This window comes from Microtus ochrogaster, chromosome 22, assembly GCF_000317375.1.
Source record: "Microtus ochrogaster isolate Prairie Vole_2 chromosome 22, MicOch1.0, whole genome shotgun sequence".
Classification (NCBI taxonomy): Eukaryota; Metazoa; Chordata; class Mammalia; order Rodentia; family Cricetidae; genus Microtus; species Microtus ochrogaster.
The window spans coordinates 25,691,323-25,698,759 of NC_022023.1; the positions used below are offsets into that span (position 1 = coordinate 25,691,323).

The window sequence follows — 7,437 nt, forward strand, 5'->3', positions numbered from 1 at the left end:
ACACACACACATATACACACACATCAATAATTATTACTATATAGCTTTTTTTCCTTCTGTCTCTCTGCTTCATTTTTCTATGAGGATATTTATGCTGCTGTACACCATATTAAGGATCTATTTCCTATTTCTTTCCTAAGAAAGATTTTATAAGACTAGCATTAAAATGGTTAGATGTTTAAAGATTTCATGAATGAATTTACTGGGCCTGTTTGAACCTGGAATTTTCTCTGAGGTGAAAGCCTTTTGATTATGATTTCAGTTTTTATTAGACCTGAGGTTATTAATATAGTTTGTTTGGTGTCTGCTGTGATAATCTATATGTTTCAAGAAATTTTCTCTACTTCTTTTAAATTATCAAATTTATTGATACCAATAATTGTTCCTAATATACTTTTCATGTTTGAAGAATTTGTAGCAATAACTTTTTCAAAAAAATTCTAATAGTAGTTTGTCTCTTTTTTTCTTACTAATTAGTCTAGATAGGAGTTTTCAAAGAACCAGTCACCTTTTTACTCTGATGTGTATTTGTCTTCGTGTAGTCAGTGGTTTCAACATACCATTCCTTTACTTCTGATTTAAGTTTAATACCTTGTTTTTCTTAGCATATGGTGAGAACTCTGAATACTAATGGCAAACCTTTTTTTCTTTTCTAACATTAGCACTCAGGAGTTATAAGTTTTCAAGTGTCTTTAGCTTTACTTTGTAATCTGATAGTTTAGTTATCTCTTAATTTTTTTCTTTAGGATTCTTTGACTTATATACTTATAAATATTTGGAAAATTCCAAGTGACTTTTTATTATTAATTTAATTTTATTTTTTTTTGTGTTCAGAAAACATTTTTTGTAGGAGTTCAGTCCTTCCAAATTTACAGTTGTATGTATGTTTGTGTTGAATGTATCAGGAAACATATGTACTTGAATACTTCCTTTTTTAAAACATGGTTGATTGTAGTGTTCAATTAATCTTAAGTTGGATGATAACATTATTCATGGGTTAGATGTCTTTACTGAGTTTTCTAACTACTAATGTACTGTTGTTAAGAATTTTGAATCTTGGAGTATAATTGATTTATCTACGTCTTGTTTGATTCTGTAATGCAAGCTACAGAGAAATCCTGTCTTGAAAAACCAAAAAAAAAAAAAATAGAAAAGAAAAGAAAAAAAAGCTGATACTAATATAAAGTAATATAAAATGTCCTTTTATTCCTGGTAACAGTACATCTCCTGAAATCTCCTTCTCCAGTGGAAGCCACGTGGATGACCTAATTAAGTTCTTTTCTGATAATCTATCTCATACACTGCAGGCTCAGTCCTATTTAAGCCCCAGTTTAGGTGCTTGCTCCAAGTTCCAGATTATGTTTTTTATTTCTGAACAACTCCCTAAAAGCATGGGTTATCAAAGCGTCATCACAGGTTTGATTTATTGTTGGAGCAGCCAACAGAACTCAGGGGTACTTTTGTTGTTGTTGTTGTTGACCTGTTGTACATGTGAATATTTTTTATATGAAAAGCTTTGGCTCAAGTATTTCTGATTTTAGACTTTTGAAACTTTCCTAATACTTGTATGAATGTAAGTCAATATCTTAGGGAAGGAGATGCGGTTTGAACATAGAAGTCAGTGATGTTTGATACATACCTTACATAGCTGGAAGGTAATTTTATGTGCAATATTTTGAGTACGCCAGTGTTATTACTTTAGCCTCTTATGTGAAGACTAGGTATGGGATTTTTGCTTCTGGAGTCATGTCAGTGCTCAAAATACTTGTGGTTTTGAATATTTGAATTGAGTGCTAGTCTGTGATGGGTATTATGAAGAATACTGCAGAGAATACAGATAAACTGCCAGAGAGAGAAGATGCAGAGGGCACGGTATGTGGATAGGTATCGGGAACTCTCTGGTCCTGCTATCCTCCAGACTCCTAGTGTAACTATTTCCATCATGCTGCCCTTTGGGGTTTTTGAGGGAAGCACGATTAATAAAAACTCAGACACAGATATTGGGGTTCAACCTGAAGATCAGAAAAGCAAAGCAGCCAGTCACTGGCTCTTGCTTCTACCTCAGTCTGAAATGGTGATCCTGCCTCCAAGAATCTCAGAATGAGACAGCCTGAGAATTGTCTCCTCCCGCTTTGTCATCTCTAGTTCTGGGATTAAGGGCATGTACCACTACTGCCTGCTTTCTGTGGCAAGCTACTGTGGCTACTGGGATTAAAAGTGCATGTCGTGGTTGCCTTGTCTATAAGGCTGGCCAATGTGGTGGTTTTACTTTTCTGATCTTCGGGCAAGCTTTATTAAAATACAGATGAAATACTACTACACTTAGGTATGATTTATTGCATTTTTAGCTGATGGTGACCAACTCATCCTTTAGCCTTTTTCTATTCAGTCATTGATAAGATGGGAGAAAATCAAGTTGGAGTATATTTTAAGATTATCATGATTTGGACTTATTTGGAGAACCTTTAAGCTATTTTAGGACTCCTCCCTTCCCCCCAGTGACCAGCCATCTTATTATCATAAAAAGATCATTATCACTCTAGCTTAGTGGTTCTCAACCTTCCTAATGCTGTGGCCCTTTAATTCAGTTCCTCATGTTGTGACCCCCAACCATAAAATTATTATATCATGGTGTCATTCCTTTTCATGTTATTAGCCTATGTTGTCTTGTATAACTTAAAAGTTCTCACTTGCTTATTCAGCTAAGGCATTAACTATGATGTGGTTAGCAGATGGAGACTGCATTTTCATTTCCTTGCTGCCCAGACTTGAGTAATCACACAGAAACTATTAATTACAACACTGTTTGGCCAATGGTTCAGGTGTATTTCTAACCAGCTCTTACATTTTAAATTAACCCATTTCTATTAGTCTGTGTATTGCCACATGGTTTTGTCCTTACATCATTTTCTACATGTCTTGTTTCCTCAGCGGCTGGCTGGCTGTCTTCTCCCTGACTTCACCTACTCTCTCTATGTATCTCTGCTTGGATTTCCTGCCAGGCTTTACTCTGCTAAGCCATTGGCTTAAACAGCTTTATTTATCAACCAGTAGTAAAAGCAACACATATACATGACATCCCACATCAGTGGTTTTACATGTCAGTTGGAATGGTCCCTGTATGTTCACCTGGCTTCACCACTTTACTAGTTGTATGACAGTTGCTGGGGGCTGCCTAGTCGTTCCTGTCTGCTTAGCCCCAAAATAATCACACAGAAACTATTCATTAAATCACTGCTTGGCCCATTAGCTCTAGCTTCTTATTGGCTAATTCTTATATTAATTTAACCCATTTCTATTAATCTGTATATTGCCACATGGCAGTGGCTTACCAGCAAAGATTCAGCATGTCTTCTGTCTCTGGCAGCTCAGTGGCGTCTCACTCTTGGCCTTCCTTCTCCCAGCATTCAGTCCCGTCCCCCCCACTTAAGTTTGATAATCACAGCACACAGAGGGGACTCCCACATCAGTATGACTTTAGAAGTTAGGTTTTTTTTTGTTTTTTGTTTGGTTTTTCTAGACAGGGTTTCTCTGTAGCTTTGAAGCCTATTCTGAAACTAGCTCTTGTAGACCAGGTTGGCCTTGAGCTCACAGAGATCCGCCTGCCTCTGCCTCCCAAGTGCTGAGATTAAAACTGTGTGCCACCACTTCCCAGCTAGAAGTTGCTTCTTTATAATTTCATTTCCTCTTGAGGATAAAAAATAGGACAGTGATGAATTTTTGGACTTTTATCAGTTAATATATAACTGTTTCTTTGTAACACTTACGGCGTTGTAGTGTTGTATTAGGCCTTCCCTGAACATCTTCTCTGTAATTTCAGTTCCCTCCCTGTTAATCATTTTCTTATCAGTGGTTTTCTGTTAACCTGCCACATTTATTTCTTATCTGTGTTAAGTTCTTTCTCACTAGGATTTAAGGTGAGAAAGGTGAGAATATATCCTTCGAACTTAGAAAATGTGTGGAATATATCATAATCTCGTTAAATAAATTCTGAATGTTTTGAATTATGTGCCAGATATTGACTAGCTGCTGAAGACAAAAATGAGTTGTGTACATAGATCTTTTAAAATGCCTATCAGTAGTCAGGTGTTGTTGTTGCATGCCTTTAATCCTAGCATTCAGAAGGCAGAGGCAGGTGGATCTCTGTGAGGCCAGCCTGGTCTACAACAGAGAGTTCCAGGACAGCCAGAAGACTTACACAGAGAATCCTTGTTTTGAAAAACCAAAACCAAACCAAACCAAAAAACAAAAAGCATATCAGTATAACAGTATAATAAGTTTATGCTTGCAAAACTATGATATTTTTACTCATTTGAAGTGATGATAATTGTGATGGCTTTCTTTCCTGGGGATGGCCTGGCTGATGGTATCATTGATCTGAACATTTATTAGGTAAATGGATACTAGGGAAATAAGGCTAGCAATTACAGAAAGTGCAGGCTATCTTATTCTCAGCTAGATGAGGCAGTGAGTTTGGGGGTCGGTTAGATATTTTAGTGTGTTTCATTATAGATCATTATAAAAAATATGAAAACTTGGTTCTTAATGTTATCTTATGAAATTATTTGAGAAGATAATCAAAACATGAAGAAGAACAGTTTATCTATAAATTTGAGGAGCAAAGGTTAATGGACATATGAAGTATATTTTCCATTTAATCAGTTACCTACCTTGAAAGACATTGTTAAACCTTTATTTCCCCTATGACACACAAAACAGATACTAATTTATTTATTTTCTGTATTTTAATAAAATTAGGTTAAAAGCCCAAAGTATCATTTTACAGCAGGCTTCTTTCTACCTTTGCCTAGGAAAAGAGAATTCTTTGTGTGTCTTTTAATCCCTGAGTGTTTAATATTTAATTTGCTAATATAAAAAGATTATTTGGCAGTTTGTGTGATTCATTTAAAGGGTGTGCCCCTTTTAGAATAGAAACAAAAATTATGACCTCACAACAAATAAAATGCCTGGGTTAGATTCTTAAAATTTGATTTCTGCAGAAACATGATGCATTTCATTATTTAAAGTAGATAGACTTGGGAATCATTTGAATTACCCAAGCATACACTTTCTGTATCATTGTGTTAACGCCACTATATGATTTAACTGTTTTTTTCCTTTTACCCAAATGACTTGTTACTGTCTCTAGGCAAGGTCAAGACCACAGTGTTCGTTATGTATGTGATACATTGTGTGGTTTTTTAATTGAGCTAAATTGTTGAAAGTGGTATTTTCTATTCATTTTTGTCCATATGTATTCATTATCTTATTTTTTTAAAATTACTTCAGAAGCTAACCAGTGAAAGTGTAGGTACACATCATATATTGGAGCACAGATACATGTTAGTATAATGCAAATCATTGCCTCTCATGCATTTTCTTTTTAGCATTTGAATTCTTTTAAACTAGTTTATTATTTTTTATTGCAGTTAATGAGTTCAGTATGTTGTATACACAGTGCAGTTACTATTGGGGTGCCATATGATATAGAGAATAGGAAGATAGGGCCTAAAAGTTAAGTTTTGAATCACATACGACAATTATTAATGAGCATTTAAGCAATTTTTCCTGAAAAAAATGGGTGTGACATTAGACACACTTTACTGGCTGGCATTTTATTTAAGTAAAACAAATGCCCTTTGGCAGTTGAGCTTTGCATCATTAGTAAGTATTTAGGGAGTTAACTACCAAGACTGGTATCGAATATTTTATAATAATAAAACATGTTTGATTTTCTAAGAGTCAAGAATAATAACCCAGTTTCTTTCTTTTTCCTTTTTTCTTCCTTAAGGAATTGCATCTTGTGGAAAAGGAACAAAGAATTTTCTGCAAGGATCAAATGTAAGAGCTTTTGATGTCTAATAAGATACTTTTCCTTGTACCATATTATGAAATGTAACCATAGTGAAATGTTTACTAAAAATCAAGCTATTTTTGTAACCTTGGATGGCAGTAATTTTAGAGTTTACCTTGCGGGATTATCTTAAATCTATTATGGAAATTTGTAAGGTCTCATTGGAATGTGTAATATTAAACATATATTGTCAAATTTTCTTAAATTTTATCTGGCCTTCCTAAGATTACCTTAAACTTTTTATCTAATCTACTTCATGTAAAATGTTAATTAATATATTAATTTTCATTTGAAAATACTAGTCTTCAGTTCTGTGGTAATAAATAGGAAAAAATAAGGTTAGAGTACATGAAATAAATAACCTAAGAAAATTTTTCAAGTAAAAAAAAAAGGAAGTCTAGCCATGCCTCAGAAGAAGTGAAGATCAGAGAGAAAAATAGAACACATTTTAGGGGATGTTTAGAGGATTGAGTGTTTTGTGTGGCTTTGAAGTTGTTGCCTTCATGAGCCCATGTTTACAGTTATTGATTAAGCTATTTTGATTGTGTTGGTCTAGGCTAGTGCTTAGAATAGATAGCAAAATGTGGTCCTTAGATGTTCTCCTGAGTAAAACCTCGCTTGAATTTCACTTTTTATTTAAGGTAGGAGAAACATAAATTATGTTAATACTAGATTATTTAATAATAAGTAATTTTGAAACATTTAATCAGGGATTGAACTAATGTGGATCAGGGTAGTCACATTAGTTAAGTTTTGGGGGAAGGTTTGTTTAAAGTGAGGCTTTTTTTTTTCTTTGCTTTTATTACTGTTTTTTTTTTCTTTGTCATTTCGAGGGCACTTTTGCTGTTAGGCATAGTAGCACACCTTAAGTCTACCACTAGAGAAACTGAGGCAAGAGAATCAGAAGATCCTTGACAGTATTGTCTACATAATGAGACCCCCATCTTAATGAGAATACTTTGATGTTTAACAAAAGGTTTATTTTTTTGAATACTTAAATGTCAGAAAGAATTGGTTTTTATGTTACAGGCATATCAGTTTCTTATGGTTATATATTAATATATACAGCCTTATATCCTAACTGCAGAACAGCTCATTCAGTGATAGCTAGTGATCTAAGAAACTAGAAAGGAAATGCTTATTATTCCAACTGAAGCAAAATATCCTTCAGTCTAAAAGTTTCTTACATGCAGTGGTGTTATAATAATAAAGTCCAATTCTCATTTGAGTATAAACTCTGGGTAGTTGTAATCTTTGAATGTAGATTCTCTCATGTATTTTGTTTACTGACTGCTCAGAACAAAGTGATATGAACCTCCTGTAGGAATGTAGTCATTCTTGTGTCCATTTACTTGGTGATGGCTGTGTGACTTTAGCCATTACCATGACGTCTTCTTCAAGTTACATTCAGTGCTCTGCTGCTTCCTTGCAGGGTAGTGTGTCTTAGATTTCTGTGGCTCAATGGGCTATATTTGAATTAAGACTTGCTTAGGAAATACTAAAATATTTATTAAATGGGAAATGCTTTAAAGATACATATGCTAGTCGGGCGGTGGTGGCGCACGCCTTTAATCCCAGCACTC

The 7,437-nt window shown here is 34.4% G+C and overlaps 1 protein-coding gene across 5 annotated transcripts in view; it reads left to right on the forward strand.

The window, feature by feature from the left end:
• Positions 1-7,437, forward strand: part of Mef2a (myocyte enhancer factor 2A) — a 120,655-nt gene that overhangs the window by 19,848 nt on the left and 93,370 nt on the right. For 4 of the 5 annotated variants that reach the window (XM_013350225.2, XM_013350224.2, XM_013350223.2 and 1 more), the window contains exon 2: positions 5,792-5,841. The exons of the other annotated variant lie outside the window; for it this stretch is intronic. The gene's annotated coding sequence lies outside the window, so the exon portion shown is untranslated. The remainder of the gene's footprint in view (positions 1-5,791; positions 5,842-7,437) is intronic. 5 annotated transcript variants of the gene reach the window in all.